The 16,096-nt window shown below is 47.4% G+C and overlaps 1 pseudogene; it reads left to right on the top strand.

Annotated features, from left to right (window-relative positions):
* The first annotated feature begins 3,219 nt into the window (after nt 1-3,219).
* The window catches only part of LOC133136531 (myocyte-specific enhancer factor 2D homolog), a 63,212-nt pseudogene continuing 50,335 nt past the window's right edge, over nt 3,220-16,096 (top strand).

The raw sequence follows: 16,096 nt of genomic DNA, 5'->3' as shown, positions 1-16,096 counted from the left end.
GTGCCCCTCACGCCCTGCAAACCTCTCCATAGAAAATGAGTGGAATGCGTTGCGTGCCAGATTGGATGCTTAAGCACCTTTAGTTTACATGACTCATCATATGACAGGTCGGCACCGCTCATAAATTCAGTTTGTACGTAAGAAAAATGTTTACGTACGAGAAAATCGGTGAGAGTGCCCAAGTTCTCTTCTCGCTTGTACAAGCGATTTAAGAACAAATCTGTTCGCATGAGGGTGCCTTGTGTGTGTGCGTGTGTGCTTGCAGCCGCACTTTTAGTTAGCTGTTAAGCGCATATTACAACTTGAAAGTAACACATTTTTCTAATAATAATAGACTATTCGTTACACAGTTGCGCAACGACACTGGTTAAGATGGTGAAATAATAAAACATATAAATGGTATTACTTCTGATGGGGTAAATGGTATGGTCATTTATTTATGAATTCATTTAAGAACAGGCGTCAAAAGCTGTTTCACACATCAGTGTTAGAGACAATTCACGGGTTGCTACGGCAGATTCATCCAGTTAATTTTCACAAAGAAACTCAAGGGAATACGACATCACATAATGAATTCACCGCATTCTTTTGAACATGATTAATTCATTTAGGAAAGCATAAATCTTTCCAATGCTCTTTTTTGCTTCAAGTCTGTCAGGTTTTGTTCCTCATTACAAAGATTGAGACGGCGGTCCAAAAGGGTTATACATCTTATATACAGTAGACCATCTGTACTGTCCAACAGTTTTACTTCCGTTCTAACTGTAAACACAGTATCCCTCCGCACCTGACAGAAAATAGTCCCTCTGGCTATCGCTTAAATCAAATATCGTTTCTTTTTTCACATGGCCTGACTTGCTTCGTATTTTACGGCGATTTACATTTTTTTTTCAAGGAAACACATTTATAAACAAAATGTTTCTTGGGTGCTTTCTTGACCATGTATAAAAGCGAAATGTCTCTTTTGTGGCTTGAAACGCAGTGTTTCACACTTGTATGCCTTGTTGTGATTAGAATACCTATCACCTTCGTCTCTCAGATAAACTTTTACAAAATATCGGGCTTCGAAAGCCTTTTAACTTGCAAGTTTCCAGTACGGGACCATTTTTTTAAGTCACGACCCTCGTATTTAAAGGTCATACCGCCCACCCGAACATCCGCCTCGCCAGGAGTGAAAGGACCCTAAAGGAACGGTTCTTAACACACGGGGGACGGTTTGATACAGTATGACCGCGAAATTTAACATGATAACGATCAATTATTAGTATGAGTGACGTTCTGAAAATACAACTCTATCGTTGGTCCATTATGTATCCAAAAACATCCTAATACTTATGATAATAGTTATTATATACAAATAGTTTACTATATATAATCGTTATTACTTATGCGTATAATAAGAGTTATTTATACATAATAAACATTCTAAAAACGTTATATATCGTATATATCTTACATTTCTCTTATATAGAAATAACTGTATAATATACATACATTCACCGTGCAGTTTATTAGGAACTGACTCCATTTCAGGATTTACCGCCAACTTCTGCTATTAATGATTTAATTGGCTCGATCATCTCTTGATATGACATTTGCATAAGCGCCAGCTGCAGCCTATTTTACTGCACTGTGTACGATTTCACTGTTCTCATGTACAGGAGTGAACCAGCATCGTTTGTAAGAGCTGTCGGAGAACTAAAACTAAAGTCAATGGTTGGAGCAAAAACCAGCACACAGATTTGTGCACCCCTGTCGCACAGTCATGGTCCTGGGGTTCTGGAGACCATACCAGCTATTGTTCGAACAATACCCAAGAACCTGCGGTCAGGTCATTCCTACATAAACCAGGTCAGGGCGAGTTTACTGGGTAATCTGCTTAAATTGCTCAATTAAGTCCCAAGTGACAACAAATCCACAAGGACCAGGGGTCGGCAACCCTGGTCCTGGAGAGCCGCAGGGTGTGCTGGCTTTCGTTGTTACTCAGCACTTAATTGACCAATTAAAGCAGGTGATTACACAGTTAACTCATCTCATCTGGTTCCTTGGGTCTGAATCGGTTGTCGGTATTAAGGCGAAAACATAAGCCAGCACACCCTGCGGCTCTCCAGGACCAGGGCTACCGACCCCTGCACAAGGACTCTTCAGAGCAATGGTGGGAAAATCGCATTCCCAGTGGACCGCTGTTATCCAGGTTTTTGCTTCCAGCAATTCCCCCCCCCAGGTTTAATTACCTAATTACTACCTCTGCACACCTATGGTTGTTAATTCCTAGATTCGGCCATAATAAAACGTTTCACACAGGGTCACTCACCAGTGTGGTGCGTTTATCTTTATAATCAGACTACAGAATTAAGCTCTTGTTCACAAACATCAGGAGCCTTAGATAAAATGTGAATAAATAAATAAATTAATGGGCTAATTAAATCATTAACAGAGGTTAAGACCTCTGAAATGGATATGGCTCTCCTTGCCGATCCCTGTCCTTCGAAGCCGGGACGGGGAGCCATGACTGGGCATCGCGAAAGAGCTGCGCCGGAGTGCACACTCTCTCCAATGGAAGTGCACGACATTCGCATGTACAACTGTCATCCACGCAAGGCGATACCAACGTAAAGAACAGCAATAACCGATTGCTGTTCATCTGTAACCAACACAAGACGCCTTACGTATTGAATATGAATAGGATTAAATTACTGTTTTGTTACTGTTACTGAAGCACCCACACACAATAAATGAGACTTGTTGTCAGATATGTGGTATTTCTTACCACGTTTCGGCCGTTACGTCAGTTGAACAGTGTATTATGAAATATGCGCCTTCGGGTTAGAATATACGATAAAACGCTGGTCAACAATTTTGAGTGAAGACAAACGCTAGCTAGGGATAACATTACTGTAAGGCATTTTTGTTCGACTGATACTTACTCTGTCCATGCAAAGACATGCAAAACATAATTGACAAAGCGGAGGGATATGTGCACTCCGTGCAAACATGACAATCACTACCACCCCTCCAGACATACACATCGGGCAGACCCCGCCTCCTCCTACCCTCTCCGTTTTCACAAAATGTGTTCCCGTTATATGTCCTCCGATTGGCTAAGGAACACCAACACTGAGTCGCCATTGGCTGATGACGCGTCAATCGTGAAAGTAGTGCCAATCAAGCTAGATTGCGCATCACTTCTACATTGTGTCATTTGACTGAACTAAATAGTTACCTTGTACATCAAGCGGAAAAGGGGCAGAATTGTTTTTATAAATACAGACGTCGCTGTTGATTATGTCAACATCCTTTTTATTTTTATATGAATGAAGTGCTTTGACTGTTGTCGCTCGCAGTGGTGGATATCATTTTCCTGGGTAAGTGGAGTGTTACATTCCTTCTTGCGCTCTGTCAACTGTGCGCTAGTTGTTGTTTTTGCTTTTTTTTTCTACGAATGAGTGCTCGCTTTGGCAGTACAAAGAGTTCAGATCAGCGCATGATATGGATAAGGTTAACAATTTGATAGTGCGCAACGGTTCGGGGCACTGGTGTTTTTGGAGAACACGAGAGCGGCGCGGGTGTTTGTCAGAGGACTTGAAGGCAGCCAGCTAGCTAATGGCTGTCGCCTCAGAATAGGATTGTGAAATGGTATGATAGATTGCTCGGCAAATAAACATTCGAGCCCCTCCGTGTTGATATTTTGCACTGTGAAATGTGCATTTGACATTTAGGGATGTGCGCGTCCTGTCGACGACAGGGCCGTAGTCGTGACGGGAGTTGTCAGAACGAGTAGCCGAAGTGTCACCGTGGATCTCTGTTGTTGATGGAACTGAATATTGCGTTGAGTCGGCACAATACCCATTTACAAAATTAATATCCTTATGTATTTGAAGTTAGCTGCGACACTAAACTAAGTAGCAAATTGCCGTCAATCAATTTTAGTCACTTTACGAACTTGGCACCTGACAGACACAGCTAAACATTATCCTTGGTTGAAAGGAAAATGTTAAATTCCGTTTATTTTTAAAAGCGGATTAAGTCTGAGATTCCTGATTTATGAGCCTTTAACTGTATGGTGGATTTGATTAACACTCTCTGGCTTATGGTGATAAAATTCACCAAAAACTTGCATGATGTACATTATAAATCACGATTACACTTGAATCTAGTAGAAGATGTACAATTTAGTTGTTATCAAGAGTCCGGTGAATGTGGTTTACAACGTCAGTCCGATCCAGTACGGCTGTTTAGGCTACTTGCTCTATTTTTACTTAATTTTAGAGAAATGGTTTGCTTTTGAAAACAAAATAAATTCGGCCAATTCAAAAATATGGAACGGTGTACTCGAATGGCACGGGTTAAACACATACAGATCAGTATTCATAACGGGAATAAATGACGAATGTGAATAGTGATCGTTCATTTTCCTTTGACAGAACACCTGGTGACGCGAAATAGCTCTTGCCCACATACGTCATTCCGGCATATTTGGGAAAACAAGACACCGCCATAAACAGGTTTAGCTTAACTTTGAGCTCCTGCAGCCGCGGCGCGCTTGAAGTGTGCGTGGAACCGTTGAAGGCGGACATTTGTTTGCGAGGGGAAACGGGAAACGAAACCCCGCAGGACACCCATCCGCCAATTCCACCGCATAGCTTAGTTTTGGACCTTATGTGACTGCAACACGAGCCCTATGAAATGAGCAAATCGGGAGTCGGGATTCCCTTATAAGCCTGCTCCGTGAATGCTAATGTGCCCACACGTATTACAAGGAAGTGACTCGTTGTTGTTGTTTTTTTTCTTTGTTTGTTTGTTTGTTTGTTTGTTTGTGTGTTAGTTTGTGAGCAAGCTTCGGCTACGCGGGACATGATTGTTTTGTTTTTTTTTGCACGTGGGGAAATGTGTCGTTGGCGTGCCTGGGGGGTGGGCGGTTTAATTCCAAAACCTTCAGGATACTGATGGGTTCGCTATGTGATCGTAAGTTTCTTTACTGGATGCACTTTTTTTAGCGGTGAACTGCACATGTTAAGAACTGTATAGCCATGGTAACAGCCACATATTGTGGGCATTTATTGTTATTTATAGAGGGTAGCCTAGTGGCTAAGGCGCTTGACTGGGATCTGGAAGGTTGGTGGTTCAAGCTCCGGTCTAGCCACCATGCAGCTGCTGGGCCCTTGAGCAAGGATCTTAACCCGACATTGCTCCAGGGGCAGGATTGGCCCCGGCTTAGTCTAATCACCTGTAAGTCGCGCAGGATAAAAGCGTCAGCTAAACAACTGTAATGTAAACTGTGGGCCAGTTCATGAGTTTGAATTTAATTTCAGTTTCTATTCCAACGTTACCGAATTGAAACAGAATCAACCCCAGCTGTGGCGATCACATAAGGCCGGCTTCCTCTTCCTCCTCCTCTCCTCTCCTCCTGCTGTGTGTCAGCTATGTCCCGCGTAGTCTCATTGGACAGATTCCTGTTGTTCGCCGCCACGCTTCGCTGCGGAGCGTCACCCGCGGCTTCTCCGCGGTGAAAAGCGAGTCACTTCAGTCACGCTGCGCATGCGTGCGGTTATATTGTTGACCTATTTTGTTCGGCCGTCCGATTATCTGCACAGCGACCGGAGTGTGTGCGTATTGTCAGACACACATGGCTATAGCCATGACCACTTTTTTATTAACTACTTATTATTATTTACCTTTTAAAGAAAAGGTATAAAATCTCTGCAGTTGTGTTCTTACAGATAATGATATTCACATACCATTTCCTGTCGGGAATCAGCCACAGTTAACAAATTTATGGTGGATAAATTTCACTGTGTGAGTGTGTCTGTGTGTGTGTGTTTCTGGGGTGGGTGATTTGATAGAAATTCAATGAATCAGTTAAGGAAGGTTTAATTACAAAATGAGGTATTATGGTCTGTGAAGATTATTTTCTATTAATGCATTGAATTTCAATTCATTTCCGGAATTGAACTGTAATTGACCCAGGCCCGGCCTGGAAGCCCCCAGACCATCAGAAGGCAGTCCATTTTCGATCCATTCCGGGGATTTCGTCTTAATTAATCAGCTTACTTATGTAATTAGCTAAAATATATATTTATCAGACAAGTGTATAAAGCGCCAGTTGTGGTGTATCCTAAAGATTTTACGGCACTGAAGTACAGGAGTGAACCAGCGTAGTCTATAGAGTTGTCAGAAAACGAAAACTCCGGTAACCGGTTTGAAGGAAAACCTGCTCGCAGACCGGCCCTCCAGGACCGGAGTCGTGCTCCCCGGGGGGGGTGACCGGCCCCTCCTCCTGTCTCTCGCGGGGCGTGACCCAGCGGGAGACCCTGCTGGGATGGTTCAGGCAGAGGGCGCAAAGCAGGCAGATGAAGCAGATAGACCAGGGCTGTGACTCACCGTGGTCATTAAAATGCTCCCTGGGTGCTTCTCGGCAGAAGGACCAGGGCGTCTCCGCCGTCCACGCTCCAAGACTGGCCCTGTCGTCATCATTGCCCTGCTGAAATCCGATTGGCTCTGTTCCGCGCCCGCTTCGACCGCCACCGGTTGTCACGGTGATATCCGAGGCCCATAAAGAACCGCTGCAGGTAATTCTGGCCTGCCGTACGGAATGCGCAAAGTTTTGATTGGCTGAATGGAGCCGTCCAATCACTGTGCTCTTATGCTATGTTCCTGACGCTCTGTTGATATTATTACCCCCATTGTGCACGTTAGCCTTTTTGCCTCGTTAGCCTGTTAGCTGTTGTTTGCCATGGGAATTTGCTGTTTCCCCTCTCGTAGAAGAGGAAGAAGCCGGCCCTTTTATAGTGTGGGTCCGCTCTTATTAGCGTGTGTAGTGTGAGGCCGCCAGCTAGCTTGCTGTTCCGCAGGTTCCCTTTGATGTGCTCATTAGATTTAGCACGCTTCTCAGGGGGGGTTGTCTCATTGGAGGAAACCCCCAACCCCCCACCACCACCACGATGCCATGGCTGTGCTCATAGATTCCTCTACCTGCTGAGTCCATAGGATCAGATGTCCCGGCTGCCAGCCACTCTGATTGGAGGTACGGCCTGTCAATCATCTCCCTCCTGGGACACAGCCAAACCCACTCCCCCAAAGGTGACCGGCTAAGGGGCCGCCCCCCCCCCCAGGGCCCCATGCCAGAAGGAGGTGTCTGATTGTGGCGCACGCTGGGCTCCGTGGTCATGGATGGAGGGGGAGGCCAGTGATCCAGAGATTAGAGCCTGGGCTGGCGATGACTCCCTCCTGGCCCAGCCTGATACGGTCCGGAAGGGCACCCCAGGTCTCGGGAAAACCGCCGGTCACAATCTCGGTAACGCCCCCGAGACATTTTGGCGGAGTTGGGGCTGAGCTGACAAAGTTGTGAGATGGAGAGCAGCATTTTTTTATGACGCACCTTCACCGGTCGGTACTGAAAGCCCAGCGTCGTAATTGTTGAAATAACTGGGCTAGATGTACACAGTTCATTGGTTCATTTCAGGTGTCGAAAAGATTGACTGGTTAATCAATAGGTAATTCGAGTTTTGTGCTTCTAAATAAATAAATAATAGGTCTCACTGTGTGCGGTTGCGCTGGGCACTTCATCAAAAGCTAACTCCCTGTCAGAATGTGCCTGTCCCTGGGCGTGATGTTTGACTTTGATGGCCCGTTTTCTGAACTACAGCTGTCGTGAAATTTGTTTGAATTTGAAAATGATTGTTAAAATGAAGCTGCTTTTTGTTGTGTGGATGTTTTGAGACAGCAAGAGTGCCTATTTGCCTACGTCTGCACCACCGATCTGCACGTTGTTGTCTTCTAAATACTCTGATTCAGATTCACGGACAACTTTAGACAGCGTTCCGATGGCCTTGTGCAACCTTGAAAACCGTTGACCTTTTCGATGTCAAAATCTGTAGTTGTCGGAGAGAAGAGAGCCCCTCAAGTGGGAAAACCGTTGCGCGGTCGGCTGGTTAATCATCGACATTCTCGTAGCTGCGTTGGGGTCAGAGCAGGTCAGCTGACCACGGTTCTCTGCTGGAGCTCTCCGCAATGGAGAACCTTTCTCTTTGACTCTAGACCTTAGTGTTGTGAGCCATACAAACACACACACACACACACACTCACACACACACATACACACACACTCACACACACTCTCACACACACACACACACACACACTCTCACACACACACACTCTCTCTCACACACACACACACACACACACATACACACACACACTCACACACACTCACACACACTCACACACACACTCACACACACACACACACACTCACACACACACACACACACGCACACACACCCCTACGTTCCCCCAGCAGGAGGACTGCAGGCTTGCCCTCGTTGATGATTAATTCATGAAAGGTCATTAAAGGTCACCCCGCAGCGTGGCACTGAGGGTTGAGGAGGGGTTTCCCTCCCGCCATCCCGCCGCGCTCGCTGAAATCCCTCCGTGAACGATCCCTCAGCAACGCTCCGCGGGTCAGACAGCTTCCCGTCGCATTTATGTTACAAACATCTATCTATGGCAGGGGGGCAGTCGCGACTCCAGTGCTGGAGGGCCGATGTGTATGCAGGTTTTTGTTTCCACCGATTACTCCCGAGCTAATTGGCCGTATACGCCGACACTAGTTCGCTCAGATTAGATCACAGTAAAACCGTATCGTACAGGGACACGAGAACAGTCTTTGACTGTCATTAATGCATTCATCTAGATATGTAGCTAAAATGTCAGATGGCATAGATGTTGGAGCCAATTAAGTGATTAGGGCCAGCGGTTGGCATGAAAATCAGAAACAGATACGGCCCTCATTGCCCGCCTCTGATCTAGGGAATACGGAAGGTCATCGGAAGGACTACAGAACTGGGTGGTTACATACATGGTACATTTGTACAAGCTGTCCATTTACACAGCTTGGCAGCTCGAGCGGTTCAGAATGTTCCTGAATGGAACGCTCTAATGGTGATGTCACAATCGCGACTGGTGATCGAACGCAGTGGAGTTCTGGAACACTGACTTAGAAAATTTGATTGAACATTCCAGCAAGAACATGCTCTTCAAATGGTCAGGCAAGTTTTCTTACCTGAAAATCAAACCTGTATCCTTTAGGTTACACGCCCAGTTACCCTGCCCAATACGCTACACTGGAAGCAGGATAAAGCCCGGAGCCCTCACAAATCAGGAACACGGCCTGAAGTGAAAACAGCTGTTCCGGGTTTTACTCTGTGAACCTATCCAGCTAACTCTGTAATTCTGCTTTGTGATATGCCCCCCAGGCCTAGTGCCTGCATCACAAAGAGGCCTTACAGAGTTCATTGGATAACTGCATTCAGTGAAACCCTGAGCCCTCCCAAATCTGGAACATTGACTGAAGTAACGAGAGCTGTTCCTGGTTCCTGGCTGTTCCTGGTTTTCATCGATGCAGTGATCCAGCGAACTCCTGCTTTGTGGTACGGGCCCTTGTCCAGCCTAAGGACCTGGCGAAGACGGCCTTTCGTTCAGTGTTAGTGTTAGTACCTGGTGTTTCCACTTCCCACTTCCTCTAAATAGTGGTCAAACTTCCTCTTGGATTCTTCCACCCTTTCTACAGTTTATTTAAGACAAATTAATTTACTCGTTTACTGTTTTCTGGTTCACTTCCATACTCCTGAACTGTGGTTGTGGCGAACCTCAACTCTGACTGTTTATAGACTACTTGTGTGTGGTAGCATTTTCTAATTTTTAATTGCATTTGTACAAATTGTTGTGATACCTGGTCTTTCTTGAAAATGAGGTCCTTTAGAATTGAAATGTTGGTAGGAGTCTTGAAACGTCATTTGTAAATGGGTACTTTTGAGAAACATAACTCCAGTTGTCTGGTATGACTGTTATGAGACTGTAGCTGTGATCTTCTGTGTTTCCATTGGCTGCATGATTTAGCAAGAGATAATTGTTGAAATTAAAGTATGATATATGAATGGACTGAACTAAGACTTACATGGCATATCAGTGCTTTCCAATCCTGTTCCCGTAGATCAGAGCTGTAGGTTTTCACTCCAACCCTAACAAAGCACACCTCATTCAACAGCTAGAGCAGGGCTTCCCAACCCTGTTCCTGGAGATCTACCGTCCTGCAGGTTAAATGGTAGAATCTGGTATGCCAAATTAAGGTTGCTGTGAAAACCTACAGGACAGTAGATCTCCAGGAAGTGGGTTGGGAACCATTGTGGCATGGTCAGTATGGGAGCAGGTTGAGGTTCTAGCCTCGGAAATGCCCTGTGTGAGTCGCCCATTGGCTCCCTCTCGTCTACCGCGACTCTGGTCGCCACGACTCCCTCGCCGTTGCCACGACTCCCTCGCCGTTGCCACGACTCCCTCGCCGTTGCCGCGACTCCCTCGTTGCCGCGACTCCCTCCTCCGTCCTCCATTCTGGGTCTTGGTCGATCCGTCCGCAGCCTGGAGGATCCGCCCAGGAACCCGGCGCTAATCACCGAAACGTGGCGGTCAAGCCAGGCGACCCCTGGCCGCAAGGGGCGGTGCGGGTCAGCCCGTCGCCGTGGCAACGTGCCGCTGTCACGGAAACGGCGGCGGTTGCTAGGTTACGGGCCGTGCGGCTGGATGGTGGAGAGTGGGCGTCTCTGCTTCGCACTTATCCGCGGAGGAGGACCGCAAACGAGCGCTCACTGGGAGGGTTTTTTAGCCTGTGAAGTTTTGGAGATCTTTGGCTTTGTTCAAAGTGGATTTTTTTCATTGTGCCGTATGGGGGTGGTACTGCCTGAGTGATCTTAACCAGTGGTTTGGGATCGCACAATCTCAGAAACATGTGTGGGTACGCGTGTCTTTATATGCCCATGCATGTGCGTGTGTCCTTCAATGTCTGTATGTGTGTGTGTGCGTGTGTGTGTGTGTGAATTGTGGATGTGTATGTATGTATGTGTGTGTGTGTGTGGTGTATACCTGTTTATGGGTGTATGTGTGTGTCCTTACATGCCATGTGTGTGCGTGTTGTTAGTTGACTGTGTGTGTGTGTGTATAGTGTATGTGTATAGTGTATGCCTGTGTGAGTGTGTGTGTATAGTGTATGCGTGTGTGTGTGGCATGAGTTGTGAAAGTGAATCAGAGTGTATAGTGTATGAGTTGTGAAAGTGAATCAGAGTGTATAGTGTATGAGTTGTGAAAGTGAATCAGAGTGTATAGTGTATGAGTTGTGAAAGTGAATCAGAGTGTATAGTGTATGAGTTGTGAAAGTGAATCAGAGTGTATAGTGTATGAGCAGTGAAAGTGAATCAGAGTGTATAGTGTATGAGTTGTGAAAGTGAATCAGAGTGTATAGTGTATGAGTAGTGATACACGCAGGATAATGGTGCTGATGAACATCGTGCAGCAGCAGCACTGAGGGGAAGAGGCTCCCTGACTCATCCACAGCACAGGTAACACAGGCTCCCCAGGCCCCCGCCTGGATACTGTCAGTGTCTGTCCTCCATTTTGGCTCAAAATGAAATGCAAGCCTTGTTTTTTTTCCCTTCACAAACACAGACTGTGAGCAAAAAAACACAGAAATGGCAAATGCTCATAGTTATATGAAATCGTTTTGGAGGAATGTTGAGTGAATCCAGGTCTTCGCTGACTTCAACGGGGTCTTGATTCACAGTTCCTCTTCGACCCTTTACAGGGCACGTTTTTTTGGGATTTTTAACTCAACACTGCGATTGTGACATCAGGATTGGAATGCTGAGACCAGGTTTGTGACCTCACACCTTGGCGGGTTGAAAGCAGACTTGCCTTCTTATGTTACCGGAGCAACTGCCGACCGGATGTCTGCGTTGCTGTAACGGGGCACCACGCGACCTGAGGGTGCACACGCCGAATCTGTAACTCCGGGAGGGCGTTACGGTGTCTTACTCAACTAGTACGGGGGGGTACAGGAAGGAGCAGCAGCTGTCCTGGGACACTATCTGTCCATCTCTCTCAGAGGTACAGGATACAGCAGCTGTGGTGTGAGATATATTAACCCCCCCCCCCCCCCCCCGTTTCAGAAAACGCCCCCATGAGGCATTACTAATCAAACGTATAAATGCTGGGGTTGAGTAAATGCAGTTCTGTTTGTGGTCTAATTATGGCACGCAGGCTGAAAATATACCCCACGTGTAGCTGGGAGACCTGCTGCCGCCTGCTGATGTTTATCTGTCTGGTTCGAGATGCCGTTGCGACCGCTTCCTGCCGCAGGGGAAATCAGTCTCGCAGCCCCGGGAGAGCTGGTGGCTGGTGATTGGGCGGGGGGAAAATAAGGCCGCTTTCCTCAGCAGAGGTTGCCAGAGCTGCGCCGCTGCTGATCAGGCCGCTCCCGGGTTGCCAGTTCCGCGCTGGTTTCCTTGCAGGTCAGCGTTCAGGCCGGGGCTTCAGGAGGGATCTCGGGACCTGTTTCTGCTGTGAGCTGTGAGCGGTGATGCGTCCGCCAATCAGAGGGAACGGGAGCCATTGTCCGGCCCTGGAAAGTCATCTCAGGGGGCCCAGAATCACAAGGAGTAGATGTAAGATTGATCAGAGAAGAAGGGTTAACACACCAGTATATAAGAACAATGGGAGTTTTTGGGTTGGTGTCCTCATCAACCATCCTATCTGGTAGAGCTGCTGCGTGATGTCAGTCATTGTCTCCCCCATTGTCACTAGTGATTGGTTCAATTTCACAAGTGACCGGTGGCACATGGAAGCTCCACCTTTCCTTGCCAAGCCAGTTGACCCACAATGCACCTGCCGATGGTGCTGTTAGTCTTTTCAGAGCCAGACAAAGGGGGAGACTTTTTCGGACCCCAGTTTATGCCAGTTTCATCTGGTATAGTTCTGAACTTTCAAACCAGGAAGCTAAATGCGGAAAAAGATATATCCAATAGGTAATTTCGGACTGAAATAACTTCCGAGTGAGAGTCAGCATGTCAGTGAGCCTTTTTCAATCATAGGTAGAGATTTACAATGGCCTTGTGACAATGTTTTAACACAAAAATCTACCTATTGTACCTTTAAACAGCATAACATTTTAGTCTGTTTTACTCTCTGCGACATATCCAAGGTTTTTTACCGAGCATTCAGTTCAGAGGGAAGTGATTACTAAGGAAGACTAAAACCTAAAATAAGAAAACCTCTGCGATGAGCTGCCATTGGACAAATTTCTGTGAGTCATTTTTACTTTTCAAATAGAGAGAAATGAGCTGACCGCTGAAGTATTTGTATTTTAGCGTTCGGCAACTGGTGCTGGCGTTTATATGACGGACCAGGTGGGACCGCCGGGTTAAAGAGCACCGTGTTTACTGGGGTGGTGACACTGGTGGGGGGCAGGACGGGGGGTAATTCTTCACCTGTCAGCCAATCACATGGTGTACTAATCGCTGCGGAGGGCAAATCAACTAAGTTACAAAAACAGTAAAACTGCCCATTTCACAGACCGTCGTGCTACGCTAAAAATACAGGCAATCGGAAGGCTAAATATATCGGGGTCCGTTTTCGGCGTTGGAAATATCCGAGTCCGGGAACGAAGCGGAAGTCATTGACGCTGGGACCCTGCTACGGTGGGGGGGGGGGGGGTGCAGTAGGAACCAGGACAGGATGAAATCACGTAAACGAAAGCACGGAATTAGGCATCGCGGCTATTTATACGGCGAGATTACAGTCAACGGAGGAGCGTGTTAAACTCTCCACAGTTCTCTCCTCACTGTGGTTGGGACCCCCTTCAAATTCCCTCTGTTAACGTTTTCCGTCGGTTGTTTGGGCCTGCTGATTGGCCGCTGCTTTTCGGGCGAACTGCGTTAAGATCCGATCAGAAGCCGTTTAGCGAACTGCATTAACTTGCAGTCAGAATCTGTTTTTCAATGATAAATCATTTAATCATTCATTTAGCAGGGTGAGAACCCGTTGCTCGTGTTTCTGAAACATACGTTACGAGTTACACCCCTAAACACAATGGGAAGTGTGTATAACCCTTCAATGAATGTCTCTTTTACTTAAATATGTATGCGGAACTGCACTTAAAAAAACAAAAAACTTTTGATTATTTCCTGTTGATGTTTGAGCTGGAAGTATGAAGTTTTCAAACCACCTCCCTTTACAGCTGAAATGTATTTAGTGTATGTTGAAATGAAATATGTTATCAGGTCTTCACAATGCAAGTGCTAGGTGTGTGAGGTGTGGCCTAACCGTGAATGCTCGTGGGGCACACCCAGCGCTGTCCTCTGCTTTGTTTAGAGCTGGGTGGTGAGGAATGTCATACTGTAAGTTTGTGTGGGTGTGTGTGTGTGTGTATGTGCCACACACTGTGGAAAAGATGCGGACCGAATGCCTGTTGCGTCATCCGCTGACTCTCCGTGGGCTTGTGACGAGTGTTTTGAAACTGCAGTAAAAGTAAAGTTTTGGAGTGCTGCCATTTTGTACATTTGGAGCCAGAGTCTGCGCAGTAGGCAGGTGGCTCCTCCGCTAAGCGTGTGAGAGAGAGAGAGAGAGGGATGTAATCTGTCCCTGATTTGTCCACAAAGTATTGTTGTATTGTCCTAATGACACAATAATTTAAAGAAACTCGGCACATGGGGAGACATTAGAAAAGAAACAAGGATTGCGCCTACACTTCGCTGTGGGGGAAAACGGTTGATGTCGTATTTTTACCGTATTGTTATCATCGACTTGCATTGAAACTGATAGCTGAAACTCCAGTACGAGAGTCAACCATTGTGAGCACCCTATCACAAACACAGCCTGTTTTTGGCCGTGTGTGTGTGTTTGTGTGTGTGTTCGTGTGAATCTTGACTGTGTCTGTATGCCGGTTTTCGGGGTTATTTCTGCTCTTGCGTGTTTGCGCCTGGAAGACCAGGTCTTTTTGGGCTCTGAGAGGATGTGTGAGTCACACAGGTTCCTCCACAGGACCGGCTCCTCGGTCCACATCAGCACACGCCTTTTTCGGCATTTAACACCTCGGCCCTCGGGGGAGAGAGGCACGGCTTGTGTTACCATGACAACTTCCTCGCTGCTTCCGCTGGCTCGTCCCCGCCCCCCGGCCCCCGCCCAGAACTCGACACCGTCGAGCATCGTGCCGGCGTCGCCCCCCATCTCCACTTCTTCCCCGGCGGCGAGCGAGGATGAGCCCTCGCGCGACCTTGGGAGGGGTTTCGGTCTTCGCGTTTCCCTGGAAACCGTTAGCGGCGTTTTTAAAGGGAGACCCAGGACTCGGCGCTCAGAGAAAGAGGATGTCACGACCGTTGTCACACCGAGCGTCAGGAAATAACAGGAACGACAGACTTCTTTAGTTATGTTGTGGTTCCACACCCTTTTATATCTCACACCACTATGTCTCCAGTAAGACACAAAGTGCTTTTTGGTATACGGCAAATGGACTTCATTTGTGTCTTGTTTTACAATTCATGCCTCTCATTCACACACACACTCACACACCGACGGCGAAGGGCTGCCATGCAAGGCACCAATCAGCTTGTCAGGAGCATTTGGGGGTTAGGTGTCTTGCTCAGGGACACTTCATAACACCCAGGGCAGAGGATCGAACCGGCAACCCTCCGACTGCCAGACGACTGCTCTTACCTCCTGAGCTGCTGTAATGTGGACCAGTGCTCCACACCCTGTAGTCCTGCAGGTTTGTTACTCAGTACTTACTCCGTTGTTACTCAGTACTTCAAACATCACTTACATCAACGCCAGTTAAATCACCTCACCTGGTTTCTTTGATTTGAATCGGTTGCTGCTCTTCAAGCTTAAAGCGAAGGCCAGCCGACCCTGGAGCTGTTCAGAAGCGGGGTTAGGCACCCCGCGTTGGGGACCGCCCTGTTTACCGTACCGCAGGGTGCTGGAACTCCTGCCTCGGGGGGCCACACTGTGGGCGGGGGCCTCACACAGAGCACACGGCCTGTGGCCTCTTTAGCCAATCAGTGACGCCGAAGCGCATACACGCAGGGAACACGGGTGGCCCCACGGCCCCCTGGGAGTGTGTGTGAGGGTGACCTTCGCCAGGCTCAGTGCTAGGAAGAGGAGGGCCGCTGGAGAGACGAAGAGGGGGGGAGGATGAGGCAGGCCGCCCTCCAGTACCCCTGACCCCGTCCTGAGTTTACCCCCACCCTGTGTGTGTTTGCACCCCCCCGCCCCA

The sequence above is a fragment of the Conger conger genome, chromosome 9 (genome assembly GCF_963514075.1).
Source record: "Conger conger chromosome 9, fConCon1.1, whole genome shotgun sequence".
Taxonomy (NCBI): domain Eukaryota; kingdom Metazoa; phylum Chordata; class Actinopteri; order Anguilliformes; family Congridae; genus Conger; species Conger conger.
This window is presented reverse-complemented; position numbering and strand designations above follow the sequence as displayed.